Below are 22,265 nucleotides of genomic sequence, written 5' to 3' on the forward strand. Positions count from 1 at the left end.
CACTAATGTAATGCCAAGAACGTTACCCATTGTAACGAAGTAAAAGTGTTTTTGTTTTTCATTAGAAATTTACTTGAGAGTAAAAAGTACTCACTTTTAAACCTACTCTAAAATTATTTTTTTTCCCAAAAAGTTACTGAAGTAAATGTAACAGAGTAAATGTAGCGCATTACTACCCACCTCTGTCTACAACATTGCACACAGTGGCGGTGCATCTGAGGAGGAAAGGCAGTCTGAGCCTCCTCAACAATGTATTCAAAATGAACGTAACAACAACAATTAAATTTACAGTTTTAATAAACAATTGTTTATTAAATTTACCTATTAATATGCATAACTCAGATGCATATAATGTAAAATACAGTGTGTGTGTGTATGTGTATGTATATATATATATAAATATATATATATATATATATAATTTGTTTTCTGTCATGAGCAATAGCCCAAGTGAGTTTAAATCACTGTATGAATTCCAGAGGAGGCTGACAGCATAAAGCCTCCTAACATTAGTAAACACACAACATAATTTGATTCCTTCCAAAGAGTGTCTGAAAAAGGCAAAATGAAACAATCTAAAATGTTCCTCCTTTGGCAACCAATCATTATCATACATAACTTTTTAAGCCAATCAGCTTTCACTATCACGTTAGCGCATCATCAAGCCTGCTTGTGGTTAGCACAATGCAATAAGTGAAGGAAGACTTTCAAATTTAGCCAAAACATCATTTAAATCCCAATTGTTGAAGAAACATAAAACAGGACTGAAAGCAGAATCATATGTAAATTCAACTCAGGATTGGATGGGTTAATTCTGTCATATATGAAGGTTTAAAGGGATTTTAATTTTGAATTTTGAGGATAGAGTTGCTGTACACACGGTTGAGCAGATCAGAATCAGAAATAGAAATAAGCTTTATTGCCAAGTATGCTTACACATACAAGGAATTTGTCTTGGTGACAGGAGCTTCCAGTGTACAGCAATACAAAAACAATACAAAAACAGCAGCAAGACATAGATAATAATAAAAAATTAAAAATAAAACTAATTATACACATACATACATACACACATACACATGGGTAGTGCAAATCTAATACAATCTGTTATGTACAGTGCAAATGTTTTTTTTTTTTTTTTTTTTTTTTCAGAGGAATGAAATGGCAAAAGAGGTTGGATGTGTTGGATAAATATATGAAAAACTAAACATAGTTATTGCTCAATGGGGCAATTTAACTGTTCATGAGACGGATAGCCTGAGGGAAAAAACTGTTCTTGCGCATTACGGTTCTGGTGCTCAGAGCTCTGAAGCGTCAGCCAGAAGGCAACAGTTCAAAAAGGTAGTGGGCAGTGTGAGTGGGGTCCAGAGTGATTTTTCCAGCCTTTTTTCTCACTCTGGAAGTGTATAGTTCTTGAAGGGGGGGGTTGGTTGCTGCAGGTTGAATTTCCTCAGCTGGTGAAGGAAGTACAACCTCTGCTGGGCCTTTTTCACAATGGAGTCTATGTGGGTCTCCCATTTCAGGTCCTGTGAGATGGTAGTGCCCAGGAACCTGAATGACTCCACTGCTGCCACAGTGCTGTTTAGAATGGTGAGGGGGGTCAGTGTTGGGGTGTTCCTCCTAAAGTCCATAATCATCTCCACCGTTTTGAGCATGTTCAGCTCAAGGTTGTTTTGACTGCACCAGACAGCCAGCTGTTTAACCTCCCTTCTGTATGAAGACTCATCGTCATCTTGGATGAGGCCGATGACAGTGGTGTCATCTGCAAACTTCAGGAGCTTGACAGAGGGGTCCTTGGTGATGCAGTCATTGGTGTAGAGGGAGAAGAGTAGTGGGGAGAGCACACATCCATGGAGGGCACCAGTGCTGATTGTACAGGTGCTGGAAGTGAGTTTCCCCTGTCTCACAAGTTGCTGCCTGTCCGTCAGAAAGCTGGTGATCCACTGACAGATAGACATGGGAACAGAGAGTTGGTGTAACTTATCAGAACTGGTCAGAAGATATGAAACATTTATATTTTTGCTTATAACGTGTGAGTAGCTTGGCCTAAAATTATGAGGCTGATCTCTTTAGATTCATTAGGTCATGCAAAATATGCTGATACCAAATTTATAAGGGTCAGCCATACTTCCTGTCCACCTTTCTGAATTTAATTGAAAACATGCTTTTTCTATCTACTCCTAGACAGTATGTCCAATTCGCACAAAATTTGTTGTGTATCATCTAGGGACACCCACAACAAAAAGCTTTTGATAGACGAAACAGTTCTTGAGTAGCACACCAACGAATTTGATGGCTAGTTGCCAAAAAGCATTGAGGCTGTATCTCTGCAACACTTTGCCATATTTTTATGAAACTTGTGTGTGTCATAATGACCACACCCTGATCTCACCGTATACATTTGACAGCGCCACCTACTGGTCAAAGTTATAATAGATTGTATTTCAATTTGAGCAATTCTACCTATGTTTTTTATGCTGCTTTTCTTAAAGTCATAATCAATTATGTCCAGTGACACTTCCATATATGCCATTGTGTGCTTCGCCCCGGTGTTCCTGCTTGCAGCTATATTTCTTATTTATTTTAATGAGGAAATAATAAGAGTGCAGACAGTAAACAGGATGGGAAAAACTGGGGCAAAAGGGGGAATCAAACCTGGGTCGTCAATATGAGAAAAACACATAAACGGTGTCTTTGCACAACATGCCATTGATGCAACATTTGGGGGAGCAGTTTGTCTTAAATTTCAGTGTTTCCACCAGACTATTTGATTGAAAATAGCCACACTGTGTGGCAGGTGCTATTTACACCTTGTTCAGATAGTCACTCTGATTATTAAATATATAATAAAACCTAATGTAACTGTGACAAGTCACAAACTCTCTTTGAAGGAGGAAGCGAGGGCCAGGTGAACAGTCAACATAAAACTTTTTATTTTTAACACAGGTTGGCTTTTTATGGGCCGCAACTTTTATTTTTCTAGCAGGTGTGATTCTTGATTTGTTCTGCTCATTCAACTGCTTACAGGAGCAGCTCAAATACGGTCTGAATGAATGAATAACTGAAATCAAATGAAATGTTCTCTTTTCATCTGGTCGTAAATAAGGCCACAGAAAAGTCTTATCAAAACTGACACAACTTTTTTTTTAATAAACAAGTCCTATCAAGGCATGGGTTCATCCATAAAATCAGAATTTTCTGAGAATTATATCAAATGTTTTTTTTTTTTTTTTACTGAGTGTAGAGTGTAACATTTGGGTTGTGATCAGACCACAAAACTGATAGGAGGAGTTCCGGTGGAATACAGTAACTGGATATTAAACCTCTGAATTATACACAGCTCTCTGTGAATTACTGAAACCCCACATTTGAGACAAGTCTATGTGCAGTGCGGTGCATGGCTGCTCCATTGTATGACAAGTCGGGCAGCTAGTTGTCCACTGTGTTCCATTCACACAGCACAGATTTACTAAACATACTCTCAAAGTTCGGTTGTGAGTCCTACAAATGTTAGCGAGTCTAGTTTAGTTACAGAATGTGGTTGTCACAGTTGTTCATAACCAAATTTTGCGTGAAAGTAACAGTATTTAGTAATATGATCACACAGGTTATTGAAATGCTGCTTCCGTATTTCCTGAAATTGACCACATTCTGCCAAATACTGAAAAGCTCCATCCCCCATCTCCCGAATTACTGACAAGCGGCATCCCTATCGTACATTTTAACATCAATTCAAATGTGTTCACCTTTACTTGTGGTGCTATGGATATTGCATTGTGTGCGCAATGTCCAAGACACAAGATCTGGTCCCATGGAAACTAGGAAGTAATCGTATTCACTCCGAAACATGGGTTTGGATTCCTGTGGAAACCAGGATATAATTGTGTTCACGTAAGCAATGGTAAGCGTAATTTCAGTAAGGTCAGTAACATATTCTAAATACTTTAGATTTCTTAAACACTGGTAGATGTTTTTCACTTGTTTTGACTATAAAAACTCTTTATAGTAGAACTCTTTGTTTGCAGTAAGACAAAATACATGTTAAAAATACATTCTCTTAAAAAACCTAAATATCTTATGCAGTGTTGTTTCTAAAACAAGATAAATCTAATTGATCTTGTTTTAAGCATTTTTATATATTTTTACAGGAAAACAATACAAAAATTATTATCAAGAATACGATTTTTGCCCTAATATCAAAGGTCTTACTAGAAAAAAGAAATTATGAACCAATGTGAATTTGCTTGATAAAAAAATGATCATGCCTGGTGACGTGCATGTACAATGGCTAGAAATAACATTTTAGCTTATCGTAAAGCTGACCATTTACACAAGGTTTATTTGTATTTCTTCTGCTCCAAACTTCCTTCAAATTTACTTCTCTGTCTGCTCGTATGAATCTAACACATCATAAGAAAATGTTTCACCGCTGTTCAAATGCACTTTGGATCGCATCATTTATATGTATAAATGTTTTCCATCTGAAAGTACTAAATATTAAATGAAACCAATGACAATAAAATGCAAAGTAATCTCTTCAGTAATCAAAATACTTTTTGAATGTAACTGTATTCTAATTTCCAATGATTCAAATTGTAACTGTAGTGGAATACAGTTACTTTATTTTGTATCTTGAATACGTAATCCTGTTACATGTATTCCGTTACTCTCCAACACTGCTAAGGACTCTTCTGTTGTTCAGTGGGTTCTGCTTGCTGAGTTGTGAGTTGCTAATCGCATACAGCATGTCAAGAGCATGAAGTATGCCACAGGTGGGAGGAATTATCTCGGCTGTGAAGGGAGAGTGGGAGTCATACACAGCACACACATACACACTCGCACACTCAAATATGCAGTACATATAAAACACCAGTTTGCACCCAGTCATAGGTGTGCATATAGTGTACTTAGCATTGTTTTATCAGTCACAGCAGAATGTGCAATATTGTTTATGCATTCACAACTATATACACACATAAAATCTGAGTCTAGAATGAAATAGAATGCCACAAAGCACATTGTAAAATGTGGCAACCTGCACTTGTTAGCTTTTTTAAGGAGCTATTTCTACCTGATCAAACTCAAAATTACTTATGTGTAACTTAATGTAATCAGGATGATTCAGTCATGATAAATAATATTTTTTACTTGTTAATTTATATATTACCACATGAATCAAATTTTTTAGTTGAACATCCTTTTCATCCATGATGATTTATGTTTTCCAGCATGATTTGAGAATGTTCCAAAGAGCATATTGTGTGTTTCAGTGAAAGCAATGAAATCTGACCTTTTGTACAAAAGAGATAACATGGTCAGTGTCACAAATTTGCTTACATTTTAATTAGTGAGATTCATCAGTATTGCTTATCCATTTAACATTTAATTGTTTAAATGTTTTCTTTTAAATCCTTAAATTTAGTTTCTATTATCCAAAATAACTTTTTATATATGCAACTTTTTATGTTTCAGTGTATTTCGCCCTAATCAGCCTTACATAGCTATAGTGGAAAGCACCACTCTAACCCTCCCCCTCTCTTTCACTCTCACACATCTATCTCGAGAGCAAAGTCAGCACACACGATCTCTCTCAGTTTCTCTCTTTCTCTTGCCCTCTCACACACACATACACAACCTTGTTACTCCAATGCTGAAAAGCAGCACATCTTCCGTTGCTAGTTCTAAAGTGACGTTTTCAAACTAGCAATGAAGGCTTGAGCTGTATCAAAGCTAGATGAAAGACTTTGGCTAGATACACTTGATCAGTACAACAGTTTCTATATTATCTAAAATATCTGTGGGAAACACCCTCACGCTCCCCTTCCCCCTCCCTTAAGCTCTCTCACACACACGTGGACGCACATACATATATGCATTATGCACATACTTACTCGCGAGCAAAAAATAGAGCCATCATGTCAGCTTACACCTGCATCTCAGTAGGGTTGAAAACAGTTGTTAAGGTTTACATCGGCTGCTTCTGAGAAGTGCTTAAACTTACATCTTGGCGATTTTGAAGTAATGTTACTTCTGACGAGAGCTGCAACAAAAAAGGTAATCCCAGAAGTGATCTCTCTCAGTTTATGAGTTTCTCTCTTTCAATCCCTCAAAAACAAACTAACACACACACACTCACAAACACACTACCTTATTACTCCAGTAAGTGCTCCAGTATAGCAGCACAAGCCTCGCTATCCTCCGTTGCTAGTTCTAAAGTAGCATTTTCTAACTAGCAATGAAGGCTTGGACTATATCAAAGCAAGATGCTGAATCCGTGGCAGAAGAAAGTAGTTCCACTCACAAGAGCGTTGTAGGGATGAAAACCAGAAAATGTCTTGAGATAAAACCCTAAATGATGTTTTAAGGTGTGGTATAAGCGGAATAACTGACTCCGGCTTGTTTAATTATTAAAAAATAATGCACACCCGAGGTGTAACGGTCACGCCGCTGCATGTCATGACCACATTACCACCTCGGGTGTGCATTATTTTGGCATATCACGGCCCAGTTTCATGTTCGGCCAACTGGGAAAATCCCGGTTCTCCCGATGGCCAGATCTACCCATGGAATAGTATGTCTGAAACCTCAGTATTCATAATACAGTAAGCAAGAAATACCTGGATGACCTACTATTTCCAGCTATATTCTGATGTGTGCAAGTGAATTGTATACTTTACTATTCCATAATCCCCCAGAGCTGAGTCACTATCAAAACTGCATTTAAAAACAAAAAAATAATAATAAAAATAAACGGCAGAGAACATGGAATGAAACAGTATGCAGGTGTCTTTAGACATTTGTTAGTAGCTTGGATGATTAGTTAACTGTAAACTAGCATAGTCTGACCCAGTCCAAGTGCTAAAGGTGCATTCAGTATTTTTTTCCTCATTAAAAACTTTTACCCCTAAACAAATGAATAGTACGTTTGAAAAACGTTTAAATCATGTACATTCACCCCGAGATGAAGACTCGTTAGTAACCTAATAACAACTGTTTTGTTTTACATGGAGCTGGGCTGTCTTATGTGTGCTGCCTTTTTGTGATCTAATGACCAGCCGAATACAACCAGAGACAGTTTTGCAGAGACGGAGCACTTGGATTAAAATGAATGGGAGGAATTGGAATGCCAAATGGCCAACAGATGTAGAAAAGGATGTCCAGTCTTACAGGTAAATGAGCCAATCACCTTTTAGATACAGACATTGCCTGTCAGTCATCTCGAAAACGTACAAGTGCATAAGCTGTACCAGCCTGAAAAAATTGCATTTTTAGCATGATCTGAGCTAAAGAATACTAATCTTGACCGGTTGATTTGGAGATTTCGGTCTTTCCCCATTCGAGTAGATAGGTGCTGTACTTTTATGCTGTTTATTTACATTGAAAATAGCTGCCCAGCCAGCCTGGGAGAGTTCTAAATATGACCGTTGAGTGAACTGACTTGCCTTGAAAGGGACTTTGATACAACTCATTTTATCTCGGTTAGCCCCTTTAATTGGACACTTTTGCTCGGTGAATAAATTAATCATGGTTGACTTTTACATAATGCTGCATCCACTCCACTAGGTGTCAGGATATTTCAAGACAACTGACAGCACAACATAACCTTCCTGAGTTTTCATTTAATGGTGAAGTATGCAATTTTTTTTTTTATGTCAAAATACATTCTATCCAACACACTTTCACAGTGAAATCATTAGGATTCTAACAACTTTTCTAAATTTGGCTAATTGGTATGATATCGTGCAACTGAATTCCTATGACTTTCACTACAGTCAATGACGTTGCTGGACATCGTTTCCATCTAATACGTGACAATTACTTGCTTCTGTCACACACAACAGCTTCCTATCATGTTTACACACTACTGATTGGATAAGTTTAGATAAGGGATTTGGGTAAGGGCATAATATTAATAAGAATGTCCTTAACGCCTCGTGTGCGGAACTTGTGCTTCCGCATTTGACATCCGGGAATTTGCACGTGGTGAAGTCGTATGAGTTTATGCAAACAAAATCATGAAGATCATACAAAATAGCCAACTCGTAAATTATGTACGACTTTTCATGATATATCCTACTTTTCATGAGATATCCTAGTTTATTGTTCATTGACAACTGTAAGCAGGCCATTCGTGGGTTTACCTCCCCCAAAGTATAAACACTGAGCCTCAAGGCACTATCAAAACATTAATGTTTATATTTTGAGCAGCCCCCTCAGCTCCACCCATCCCATTCTAGCTCAACCTATAGTGTGAGTTTGGGGCATGGCAACAACCATGGCAGACATCTTCCAGAGGAAAAGTTTAGCTTTGCCTACCAATGTCAAAGCCAAAATTCAAAGACTTACTTAAAGACAAAGAAAATGAAGTAAAACCAAAGTGAATATTGGCTAGTTGCATAAGACCCCATGCTTGATTTCTGGTTTACAGAGTATGGGCATAACCACTTCGGTCCAGACACCACTAAAAATGGCATTTTATATGAGGTGTTTATGGAAAAGAGATTTAAAATGTATTGTAGCGCCGCAATGAAGACACTCGATGGCGATCTCATAAACAGTGTGTTTATTTAAGGCTGTTGTCGACCACAGCCATGCATTACACTCTGTAATTGTTTAGAGAAGCACACTAAGCAACGGTGAACCCCTTCTGCCCACACTCTCCCCTGTGCACACATACATACAGGAAAAATTCAGGAACTGCTGTCAAAGCAAGACATTACAACCCAGTAAAATGCATCACAGAACAAATTCCTCTTAACAGTAAGAATAAGATAATAAATAACATGTCAACACGTTACAGTATGTATGTAGTTACATAGATGAATATGAAAGGATAATAAACATCAGAAACAACAGTAGCTCATCTAAGTTTCTGTGAACATGAATTAATAATGCTAGGCTTGGACACAGATTCAGTAAGGTATTCAATTTGAAGTTGGATATACAACTGCAGGGTAAATAAGGTCACAAGAATCCTGTGTTGGACAACATCCAAACACATTTGCGTCTCATGTTTGATCACACATGCAAATTTTTGCATGTAACAATAAGGTTAAATTCTTAAACATTGGTTAATGCATTTGGTATAATGAACTTACACTATTTTAAAGCATTAATCTTAGCGTTAAAGTTTCATTTAAATATACTATTGTTCGTTGTTAATTAACATTCGTTCATATGCCCCATGTTAATGTGTAGAAAGAAATTAACATTAATCAAGGTTAATAAATGCTATAAAAGTATGGTTAGTTGTTATTTCACTTTAGCTATCACATGTTGACATACAGAAACTTATTGTAAAGTGTTACCCACAATTTTAACAGTATTTACTTCATACCATTGGTCAGCTTGTCGCTGCTGGTTGAGGCACACAACAATGTAAAGTTAATGTTATCTCCTGTCGCTGATAAACCACTCTCCTTTCTTTCATTACTTGAAAACATGCTCATGTTAGTCTCAACCAAGTCTCTAACAAGTCTCCTTTGGAAGTTACTTCTCAAAGCAACAATAAAGCCCTGCTTACACCACAATTCATATGACCAGATGTAAACATGCACACACTCGTGTGGTGAAAGCTCACAGGCGCCATCTTGTGCAACTAGCCAATTGGCATCACTTTTACAAGGTTGAGGACTTAGAGGGGATTTTTGGGGTTTGATGGAGATGCCAAACTTGCAGAGTTGCTTCTTGACAGGTAAGCTTACACAAGTTAGCTCATTACTGTCAGGCTCCAGATAAATTCATAAAATACTCGGAATATGTATTGCTATGCTTACTAGTTACCAGAAGAACCCTCCTACCTCATGTGCTTGATCCCCCGCACGCACACCCAGCTGCCAATCCGTCGATGTTATCGAATGACCCGATTCCTGACACAATAGTGGTCTTGTTCATTATGATCTTAAACGTTTAGCACCTTTTATTTAGTATGGCCTATTTGTTCATAGCGAATCAGAGAGTGCGAGAGTGCATGATGAGTCTAAGTGGTGTTGGCAAAAGTTGTTTGAAAACATGCTTTATTCTTGTAATTTTGTTTGGTGCCACTAGTAGTGCAGAAATTGCATACTTCACCTTTAAACAGTCATATTCCACAATGTCAACTTGCTCCTGAGCTAACTAAACCTGCAGGATTGATACATAGCAGAGTTGAAGGGGTTTAGCTGTATTCATAAGCTATAGTCTCTAAGACACACTTGAATAAGATATGCTTAACAATAAATCTGTCAGGCATAATGTCATCCCATATTTAATTCCTTATGCCCAACACTGGATTATTTATATAGAATATAATGTATAACTCTGATGGTCTAAATCTCATGAAATTATCACGTTCAAGGTCATCCAACAGAAAAGCTGAGGTTTCTTTATTCTAAGCTCACTAAAGGAATAGCAATGAGGGATTCTATGAATATTCTAGCCGTGAAGGTATGTGTGTTACCTTCCCTGCCTGGAGCCAATGATAGTGCCAGTGTGCCGAAGGGGAACAAATTATGATTTCACCTTTTTCTGAGAATGAAATGAGCACTCTGATCAGATAAAAGACCAAAAATTCTCAAAGCTGAGCTGTACCAGCGCAGGACCGGCACCATGGGATAAGTGACATTAAACAGGAAAGATTAGGTCACTGGAGGGCAGGGGAAAGAATGGAATGAAATGTGGTTGGATGGACTGAAGAAGAGATGGACAGGGAGATGAACTGTATGGAATAAACTTTGAGGCCAGGCTCAAGATCACAGTTTTACATTAAAAAGATGGTGATCATTCAGTTGACATGCCCACGTCCTGTCGCATCCAACTTCCAATGGTTGCTGTTGCCAGAAATCGCTCTGCTCTCATTAAAAGTAAATGGTCTCCAGTCGATTTGTCACTGCAAGTCACTGGCAGTGTGAACAGGGATTTAGGGTCACATCACAGTAAATTGTAGATACTGAAAGCACTAAACAACATCTCAGATTACCCTAAAGCACCCTATATTCAACCTTGTAGCTTCTAGTGATGCATCTATTAGTCCAGTGTTTCCCAACCACTGTGCCATGGCACACTAGTGTGCCATGAAAGATTGTCAGGTGTGCCGTGGAAAATTATAAAATTCCACAAAATAAATAAATGCATGAATAATAATAATAATAATAATAATAATAATAATTTCAGGGATCCAAACTCCTCAACTTTCGGAGAAATTCGCAGTTTTGAAACACTTTCGTGATTGTGAAGACCTAAGATTAATTTGCAAAAGTGACTGATATTTATACGCATTAAGGGTCTTTCTCATGACTCTGTGTATTGAGCGCTGCAGAATACATTGAAGTTTATGAAGTGACAAGTGTTTTTCACACACATATTTCTGCTTCACCAATAATGTCTTTGAGAGTACTAAGCAACAAGAAATATTTAAAAACTGTCCATATTTGTGAAGAGACATTGAATGTCTCATAATTTCTTTTAATTAAATATGACCTTATCGTTTATGAATATCAGAGACCCCAGTTATTGAACTAATTTAAATTCACCAAAAAAACGCTTAGACCTAAACATAAATGAGTCCTTTTATTACTTTCTGCTATCAAAGCAACTGCAAGCTTTTTTTCTCTCTTCCAAATACGTTTTCAATGTTTATTGTGCACACCTCCTGCTTTTTTACGTGGCAAACTCGTAAAATCACCCCTCTGTGATGCTTTCTGTAACTCTTGTCATGTGGAGGGCAATGCGGCGCTTGACGCTGGCTTTGAACGGAGCATTGACGCTTCGACTCAACTCATGTGAAATGCGCTTTATAATGACAAAAGAACATTATTGAAACTCAAAATTATTATTATTAGGCTATTATTGTGGTCTTTTCAGATAAAAGTCATGCTCAGCAGTTTAAATATGTTACTGTAGGAAAATGATACAGTAGATCTGCTTTGTGTTTATAATTCTTATACTGAAGTCAGTAGATTTGCAAGTTTTAATAAAGGAGAAGGTAAGGACGTTATTGAAACTCACTATTATTAGACTGTTATTGTTGTCTTTTTGGATAAAAAATAATGCTCAGACTGAAGGAAGACTATAGATCTTCTTTGTTCTTTTAATGCTTAAACAGTATAAAGTCTCTTGGTAGATTTCGGTCATGAATGACTCAAAATGATTCACTGACTCACTCATAGCACATAAGACGCTCATTTGTTGCCACCTAGTGACATTTCCAGAAGGGGTCACTGAACTAATCAGTTAATAAAATTGAATAAATTTGTGAAACAGAAGCAAGCCTCACCAAAATACTCTTTATTTTGCAGCTTATTCTGCACAATTGTAAACTTGAATAAACTTGAATCACTAAAATAGCTGGAATTGGTGCTTTTAGCTTATTCTTTAAAAAAAAAAAAAAAAATGTATGTGGACCAGTGATTGTCTTACCTTTTTTGCCCCTCATGAGTTTGCATCCCTGTAATTTGTTGTGGCATTGCAAGAACAAATCTACAAATTAGAAAGGAAGCAAATCTGTTGTTTTTTCATTACCCATTTAGCGCTCTTGCCACCTGTGACCTCACACAGCGTAGCCTACCTATGTGACTTGCTTTTTTTTTTGTTTTTTTCATAGCCGAATTTCAAACATTACAACTAAACACGCTACTAAGATGGACAGAAAACATGGACAAGTTCTTGACGATGGTTAGCCTATGTGGGATGGTGGTGTGCCAAATGTTTTAGTCGTAAAAAGTGTGCCGTGGCAGAAAAAAGGTTGGGAAACACTGTATTAGTCTAATAATAGAACAAAGCAACTTCTCTTATGAAACAAACATATTTTTCTTCTGTGAAACAACATAAAAAGATTAACTTAGAACTTTGATTGATGGTTAGTGAATTTGTTTTTGTCTCTGTTATTTCCTTCAAACAACAGTGGTCAACAGGCATCTCTTGTGCACTGTATAACAATACAGTTGAGGGTGCCAATAAAAGTCAGATGTCTAATTTGCTTATGCATCCTATTTGCATATGAATTGTTGCACTCAGTAATCAGGACTGTCGAATCAAGGAAGAGCAATGGTTTCATCATTCCAACAAACACAACGCCACTAGTGTGTGTTTTCAAGTTCACAGCCACTTTGTAGTTTGCAGGATATGAACCTTTATATTTTATTGTTGCAATATTGTATCACTGAGGATTCTCAGAGGTTTATTGATTTGTCACTATGAAAACCCACCACATTAAATTTGATATCTTTTGAATTTTTGCCTTTAGTTAAATCAGAATATTCAGCATGAATATTGTTTGAATAAAAATGATAACTTTTAATAACATATGAATAATGTGTTGCATTACCCTCCAATTGCTGTCGAAGTGATAAACAATGACACTTATTATGGAATCAGTTTCGGTTAACAATGTTAACAGCTTGTCACATTGGCCTGTTTATGAAATAGCAGTAAAACGATTTAACAGATATTTGTGGAAAAACTAGCTGTAAAGAATTATATGAATATATGTAGATTTTAGGATTCCTAAATGAAGATTGCCAATTTAAGGACCTTGAACATGGGCCAAGAACATGCTATATGCTGTGTTTTTCTTCTTAATTTATTTTCTGCTGAATTTAGTATTTTTACCCAGCTCCCTCTTACCAACAGGGCTTTGTTTGATACCAACTTCTATTGCTTGAGGCATTGAGAACCTCAGCGTTTGTCAAACTCTTACCCTAAGCATTCTTGCCCCAATGAGCATTCATGAGAAGCAATATGTTCTTGGCACATTGAGTATGAGTATTAAGTAAAAAAAATAAAAAATAATACTGTATGGTAAAAACTGGAAACTAAGAGATTCATTGAAACAAATGACAGTTATATAAACTGTGTTCACTTTATTTCTCTGTTCCCTATCTGTCACTCACTCGACGTTGTGTCGATGTAGTGACACTAGGGTCATTCTTGGGAGCAACAAACACCTCTGCTTTTTTGAAAAAAGCCAATAAGAATTGGCAAGTGGAATTTGCATGCCACTCCCCCGGACATACGGGTATAAAAGGAGATGGTATGCAACCACTCATTCAGATTTTCTCTTCGGAGCCGAGCGGTTGTATTCAGTGCACTGAATTCAATTCCCTCCAATGACGCACCTCAAAACTGCTGGATTTATGCAGCATTTCAGCGGCTTCTCCCTCTCTGCACCCGTGGAGTGCAGAGAACGACCTTGGGCGCTTCGGCAAAGCGAAAATAAGAGAGTATATTCTAAAAGAGTATATTTTTATTCACAAAAAGAGCAGCACACACGGAACATCTTTTTAAAGATGCCATTCCGTTTGTGTGTTATTCCTGGTTGTGGTTGTTATCTCTCCACTTCTGACGGCCACGATCGCTGTCTTACGTGTCTGGGCACTGCACACGCAGAGACATCGTTCGTGGATGAGTCATGTCCTCATTGCGAGAACATGACCATGGCAAAGTTGCGGTTACGGCTTGCTTTTGTAAGAAAGCAAGCCACCCCAGCGGCTCCCTGCACCGGTCCTTCTACCTACGGGTTTGAGGCCACGTCGGTTAGCACTGGGGGCGATTTGGGGACATCAATGGGACCACCTCCATCGGGTATCCCCCCACGGACATCCCATTCCCCAGCATGCTCGCTTGCCCCAATCGGGCTCTCGCACGAGACCACTGGCTCATCTCAGCGCGAGTTCAGCTTCTCGTTCGGAGCTCCGGAAGACGATGAATTATTGAGTGCAGCATCAGAGAGCGGGCTCATCCAGTCTAACGCAAAGGCTTCAGCTGGGCTTCCTCCTTCGGGAACGGTTGCCCAGTCTCCCGCCGACGCAGAAATGACAGACATGCTTTCCCGGATGGCCGCGAGCGTCGGGCTAGAGTGGAACCCTCACGGCATGACAATTGGTTCCTGGGCTCGGGGCACAGCCCACAACCATGCCCTGCCCCCGTTCCTTTCTTCCCGGAAGTGCATGAGGAGCTGACAAGATCGTGGGAGGCACTTTTTACTGCCTGGTCCCGGTCTTTCAGCTCCCCCGCTCTCACTACCCTCGATGGTGGAGCAGCCAGGGGGTATTCGGTGATCCCCCAGGTGGATAAGGCACTCGCGGTGCACTTGTGTCCGCAGAGCGCCGCCACCTGGCATGGGCGCCCGAAGCTCCTGTCCAGTGCCTGTAGGTTTATGTCATCCCTGATGACTGTGGCCTGTGGTGCCACTGGACAAGCCACCTCTGCCCTGCACACCATGGCTCTCCTGCAAGTACACCAAGCCAAGGCGCTAAAAGAACTGCACGATGGTAGTTCTGACCCAGGATTGATGCAGGAACTGCGCTCAGCGACCAACCTCGCTCTCTGGGAAATGAAGGTCACGGCGTGGTCTCTCAGGCAGGTGATGTCCACCCTGGTGGTCCAGGAGTGCCACCTTTAGCTCAACTTGGTCGAGATGGGAGAGGTGGACAAGGCACGGTTCCTTGACGCCCCATTTCCCAGGTTGGCCTGTTTGGCGACGCCATCGAGGACTTTGCCCAGCAGTTCTCGGCGGTGAAGAAGCAGACGGAGGCCTTACAACATATCCTGCCCTGGCGCTGCTGAAGACGCTGCACCCTGTCTGCTCGTCACCAAGGGCGTATTCCTGCAGCAACAACACCGGCTCCGCCACAGCCCGCCCCCATGGCCCGGCTCCGGCGTGGAGCCCTCCGCAGGAAGCATACGCCACCCATCTCGCGGCCGGCCACTAAGAACCCGAGGAAGGCTTCGAAGTGCCCCCGAGATGGGCGACCCAGTGGCGAGGAGACCCACTTCTCTGGGGCTGGTCGACAGACCACTCCATCCCCCGGTGGAGGGCCAGGAGGAGAATCTTTTGTCGCCGCATGCCCAGGAGGCTGCGACACTCAAAAGCCTGACAAAAGAATGGTTCCCTCATCTCCTGGGTCACATATCCGGTGCACACGGCTGTCGTCACGACCACCATCCACCGTCCCATTTTGGCAGGTATGGCGCTCCAACGGCGGACCCCCTGTCCCTGTGCGCCCAGCTGTGGCACAAACACGCCCACACGGGATTGGTTACAGTTGACTACGGGGACAAGATTCCTCCTCCCCCCTCCTCGGCCAATTTTATGGTGGGCAGCAGGAGCCAGGTAAGTGCTTCGATGTCTCTGGAATCAGCACGGCACCTCGAGCTCTGCCCCGCCACGAGGCCCCACCCGCCGGTACGTCCAATGTGATCATTCCCTCGGTCCCCCTCACCCGGAGTTTGGGCGCGTGGCTCTCGCTTTCCAACCCGTCGCGATGGCTGACACGGACCGTACGACTCGGCTACGCGATTCAGTTCACCAGGCGCCTGCCCAGGTTCAGCGGCATCCGCTTCACCTCAGCGAAGGGCGAGAAAGCCGCTACCTTGTGTGTGGAGATTGCTACCCTTCTGCGCAAGGGCGCGATAGAGCCTGTTCCCCCAGCCGAGATGAAGAAAGGGTTCTACAGCCCTTTCTTCATTGTACCGAAGGCGGTGGGTTGCGACCAATCTTGGACCTGCGAGTACTGAACCGGGCTTTGCAAAGACTCCCGTTCAAGATGCTGTCGCAAAAACGCACTCTGAGTGTCCAGCATCAAGATTGGTTCGTGGCGGTAGACCTAAAGGACGTGTACTGCCACGTCTTGGTCTTACCTTGACCCAACCCTTTCTGCGGTTTGCCTTCGAAGGCCAGGCGTACCAGTGCATGGTCCTCCCCTTCGGCCTGTCCTTGTTCCCTCGCGTCTTCACGAAGGTCGCAGAGGCAGCCCTTGCCCCGCTAAGGGAAGTGGGCATCCGCATCCTCAACTATCTTGATGACTGGCTAATCCTAGCTCACTCTCGAGAGTTGCTGTGCGCACGCAGGGACCTCGTGCTCTGGCACCTCAGCTGACTGGAGCTTTGGGTCAACTGGGAAAAGAGCAACTTCTCCCCAGTTTAGAGCATCTCTTTTCTTGGTCTCGATGACAGCGTGCCTCACGAACGAGAGCGTGCAATCGGTGCTGAACTGTCTGAAGGCGTTCAGATGGAGGACAGCGGTTCCACTGAAACTTTTTCAGAGGCTCCTGGGGCATAAGGCATCCTCAGCAGCGGCCACACCACTCGGGTTGATGCATATAAGACCACTTCAGCACTGGCTTCAGACTCGAGTCCCGAGATGGGTATGGCACCGCGGGACACATCGCGTGACCATCACGCCGATCTATTGCCGCCTCTTCAGCCCTTGGACAGACCATTCTATGGGCAGGGGTTCCCCTAGAGCAGGTCTCCAGGCGCGTCGTGGTTACAACAGAAGCCTCCAAGATGGACTGGGGTGCCGGATGCAACAGGCACACAGCTGCCGTCTCCTGGACTGGCCCGTGGCTGCGTTGGCACATCAACTGCCTAGTTGGCAGTACTGCTTGCCCTGCGGAGGTTCCGGCCATTGATCCAGGGCAAGCATGTGTTGGTCCGGACGGACAACACAGCGACGGTAGTGTACATCAACCGTCAAGGCGGTCTACGCTCCCGTTTCATGTCACAACTCACCCGCCTTCTCCTCCTCAAGTCGCTACAAGCCACTCATGTCCCGGGCGACCTCAACACCGCAGCAGATGCGCTTTCACATCAGGTTACTCTCAGGGGAGAGTGGAGACTCCACCCTCAGGTGGTCCAGCTGATTTGGAGTCGATTCAGTCGAGCACAGGTAGACCTGTTTGCTTCCCAGGAATCCTCCCACTGCCCGCTTTGTTATGCCCTGACCAAGGCACCCCTTGGTATAGATGTTCTGGCACACAGCTGGCCCCCTGGACTACACAAATACTGCGCAGACCCTATGCAAGGTGAGGGAGGATGAGGAGCAGGTCATCCTAGTAGCAACCTACTGGCCCACCCAGATGTGGTTCTTGGATCTCACACTCCTCACGACAGCCCCCCCTGATGAATTCCCCTGAGGAAGGACCTTCTTTCTCATGGATGGGGCACCATCTGGCACCCGTGACCAGACCTCTGGAATCTCCATGTCTGGCCCCTGGATGGGACGCGGAAGACCTAAGTGGCCTTCCACCCACGGTGGTAGACACGATCACTCAGGCTAGGGCTCCCTCTACGAGGCGCCTGTACACCTTGAAGTGGCGTCTGTTCACTAAGTGGTGTTCCTCCCGATGCGAAGACCCCAGAGGTGCGCAGTCAGATCGGTGCTTTCCTTCCTGCAGGAGAGGCTGAAGGAGTGGCTGTCCCCCTCCACCTTAAAGGTGTATGTAGTTGCTATTTCAGCTCATCACGATGCAGTAGATGGTAAGTAGTGGGTAAGCACGACTTGATCATCAGGTTCCTGAGAGGCGCTAGGAAGTTGAATCCCTCCAGACCATGCCTCATTCCCTCATGGGACCTTTCAGTAGTCCTTCGGGGTATACAGGGAGCTCCCTTTGAGCCCTTGGAGTCAGCTGAGCTTAAGACACTCTCTTTGAAGACTGCCCTCCTGACTGCGCTCACTTCCATCAAAAGGGTAGGGGACCTGCAGGCGTTCTCTGTCAGTGAATCATGCCTGGAATTTGGTCCAGGTTACTCTCACGTGATCCTGAGACCCCGACCGGGCTATGTGCCCAAGGTTCCCACGACCCCTTAGGGATCAGGTGGTGAACCTGCAAGCACTGCCCCAGGAGGAGGCAGACCCAGCCTTGGCGTTTCTGTGTCCAGTGCAAGCTTCACGCATCTATTTGGATCGTACGCAGAGCCTTAGAAGCTCCGAGCAGCTCTTTGTCTGCTTTGGTGAACAGCGGAAAGGAAGCGCTGTCTCCATACAGAGGATCGTATTACTCCACTGGGTAATTGATGCCATCGTGCTCAGGACATGCCACCCCCTGCGGGGTTATGAGCCCACTCTACCAGGAGTGTGGCGGCCTCCTGGGCCCTGGCCAGTTGCGCCTCTTTGGCAGACATCAGCAGAGCAGCGGGCTGGGCAACACCCAACACCTTTGCAAGGTTCTACAATCTCCGGGTTGAGCCAGTCTCGTCCCTTGTATTGGCAGGCACGAGCAGATAAGTTCCAGGACAGCTGGCCGGGTGTACTGCTTGCGCATAGCGCCTTTGCCCTCCCTTGAGGTGAAGACGTGCACTCTTGACTCCCAGTCGTGTTCACAGACTGTGATCCCTGGATGACTTTTCTCCTTAGCCCTCTGGCAGTTGAGTTTGCAGAGAAACTCGCTGACTGGCGCAGTGCGTGCGCAAATGAGCCCCTGTACTGAGGTAGGTGCTCCACATGTGCTGGTTCCCCGAAGGCGACCCCATGTGATATCTTCCGCAAAATCGTTTCCCTGTCGGCAAACTGCATCTTCCTTGGGCAGAGGCCCCTCTGCCCCCGGTCGCCATGCTCTGTAGAAACTCCTCCCCTTTCTGGGTAGGACCTACCATGGGACCTCTCCACGTGACATACTTCCAACCAGACTCGGTAAGACCATGTGATGTATTCCACTCAAAATACCCCCCCCCCCTTTTTGGGTGCAGACACTTATGGCTCCCAGTCAGTTAACAAATTCCACTCTTTTTGGGGAGAAAAAGAGAGGGAAAATTGGCCTCGGCTGGGCTAGACTGTCCCTATAGTTTGGCAGTCGACTTGTTCCTGATGGACCGTTTGACGCTTATAAGAGCGTTGGGGGAGGTTACGTGACGGCCTGGTGCACTGGCTACAAGGCACACAGCAGTCTGCCCATCACACACTGTCAGTTCACGTAACACAGTTCAGCTAGTTGTGGCGTTTTGTATAGGGACCCCTAGTGTCACTACATCGACACAACGTCGAGTGAGTGACAGGTAACCTCCGTTCCCTGATGGAGGGAATGAGACTTTGTGTCCCTCTTGCCACAATGCTGAACTACCCGCTGAAATGGCCGGGACCTGGTCTCGGCTCCTCAGCACAAAACCTGAATGAGTGGTTGCATACCAGCTCCTTTTATACCCATATGTCCGGGGGAGTGGCATGCAAATTCCACTTGCCAATTCTCATTGGCCTTTTTTCAAAAAGCAGAGGTGTTTGGGGATCCCAAGAGTGACCCCTTGTGTCACTACATCGACACAACGTCTCGTTCCCTCCATCAGGGAACGGAGGTTATGAAAGTAACCAGGACGTTTTCTCTTCATGTCACCATGGGTAGTTTTGGTGGTTCTGGCTTATAGGGGTGAAGTAATGCTGACAAGGAAAAATCTGTGCATTAATTTCAGAATCATACAAGATCTGGACTATAATCATTATAAAATATAATTAATTATTACTGATAATATACAATGTACTATACAGTATGTTAATTTCTCATTGTACATACTATTCTTGAAATATTTTTAGTTTTGACAGCCTTATTCTGTGGCTGCTGCAGGCCTGGTACTATACAAAATACAACCTGAAGTGATGGATTCCAACAGTCTGTGAAATTCATGGCCACAGATTCCCATCCATCATAAGGGGAAGGAGAAAGGTGGTTTAAAAAGTCCTTAAAACACAAAAGTCCAGCCCCTCCCAAGTATAAACGAAAACGGAAGTAACATAATTTACAAAGAGAGCAGTGAGGCAAACACAACAGCAAGCTGAAGAAGTAATGCAGAGAAAACCATATGCAATGTTTTTTTTATTTTTTTTTTATTTTATTTTATTTTTTTTATTTTTTTTTATTGACTGCACAGGCCCAGCTTATAAATTTTGTTATTTTATGAAAAATCTATACAGCACAGTAGGAATGCTTGGAGGGGAGTCGCCAACACTAATCAAGAACAAATCTCTGTCTTGGCTTTCTCTGGAAAAAAAATGTTCATTGTTCTGAATTGGATCGCTGGCATTTTTGCCACTCTTACCCTCAATTTTTGGGTCGGCGGTGTCTCTAGATCTTCAAAGGACAAAAGCATGTCAGTTTGAGGGGGAGTTCACTTGATGCACTGATATATTCAGTATGATCTCCTTAAACTCTTCAAGCCCTCAGACAAAACCTTGGATATTAATTTTTCATATTCCAGATGACTGTAGTCTTAAAAAGGAACTGAGAGATGAATAACAAGTAGGGTTTCTCAGACTTCCTCTTGAAAATGTATATTTGACACATATATAGAACTGACCCGCTGCTATATGATTGTGTGAATTTTTGAGTGTTTCAATGTGGAACCATAAACTTTGTATCCCTAAGTCATGTTTTGATCTCTCAGAGAAAAATGAGTCCAAAATAGCTTTCGAATGTGGGTATGCGATAAGGAAGGAGTTTTATATTTGACACACTTTTGCCAAATTGGTTTTCAAATCACTTGCTGTTACTGGAGCACTGCCTGTTTAAGAAAGTGAATTATATATTCTGCAATATTTCAGAGTTTTGTTCAAAGATGGGGTGATGCCAATAGTTTGCAAATCTGTCTCAAAGTTTTGTTATATTTCAAGTCTTGGAACTGAAACAAAAGGCTTCACAGAAGACTTACAACTTCTTTGAGGCTTTTGAACAAGGTAGGCCTTATGTAAACTATTTGGACACACCTAGTCATTCTTTATTATCAAACTGATCACACCGTGAATTCGGTGTCATGAAGTTGAAAGTTCTCATGTTGAAACTGGTCTGTGCTTATCGAAATTTGAACCACCGCCCCTAGTGGTGGAAGCTGAAAGTTTGTTGAGGTGAAATATCCACAGAGTGGTACCAAAAGCAAGACAGTAAACAGGAATGCATGTTTCAAAATCTTCCCTAACCCAAACCCAACTCCCAACCCTAAACCTAACTGTCATTGAAGTAAAAATGTAATTTTAGAGCAAAAATACAACCTCACAACTGTGCCCAACATTATCTATGCGAATGCGATTATTTCCTGGTCTCCAAAAACATTTCTTTATTTTTATTTTTTTTATAAATTTCTCCTAAACTAAAATAACATTTATTTTATTAATTTATGTATCTTTGCACTTGAAACTTCTACAAACTAAAATTGAGTAAATCATCATCACATGTTCTAGATAGAATATTTTTTGTTATTTTCAGTCACTAAATCCTTGCTCATTCTCACTGTTTTCAGAAGTGAGCACCGTGTTTCTCCTTGCCCTTTCCATAAAACACTGAGCTCCTACAATGGGCATGCGAGCATCGGAACTGGACCTTGGAGCAGTGGAAGAAAGTCACCTGGTCCGATGAGTCCCATTTTCTTTTACATCACGTGGATGGCCAGAGGACACATTCAGGTGTCTTGTAGAGTCCATGCCTTGGCGGGTCGGTGCTGTTTTGGCAGCACGCAAAGGTCCAACAGCATATTAAACAGGTGGTCATAATATTCTGGCTCAAAAGTGTGTTTCAATGAGTGCTCAT

The sequence above is a fragment of the Myxocyprinus asiaticus genome, chromosome 44, assembly GCF_019703515.2.
Source record: "Myxocyprinus asiaticus isolate MX2 ecotype Aquarium Trade chromosome 44, UBuf_Myxa_2, whole genome shotgun sequence".
Taxonomy (NCBI): domain Eukaryota; kingdom Metazoa; phylum Chordata; class Actinopteri; order Cypriniformes; family Catostomidae; genus Myxocyprinus; species Myxocyprinus asiaticus.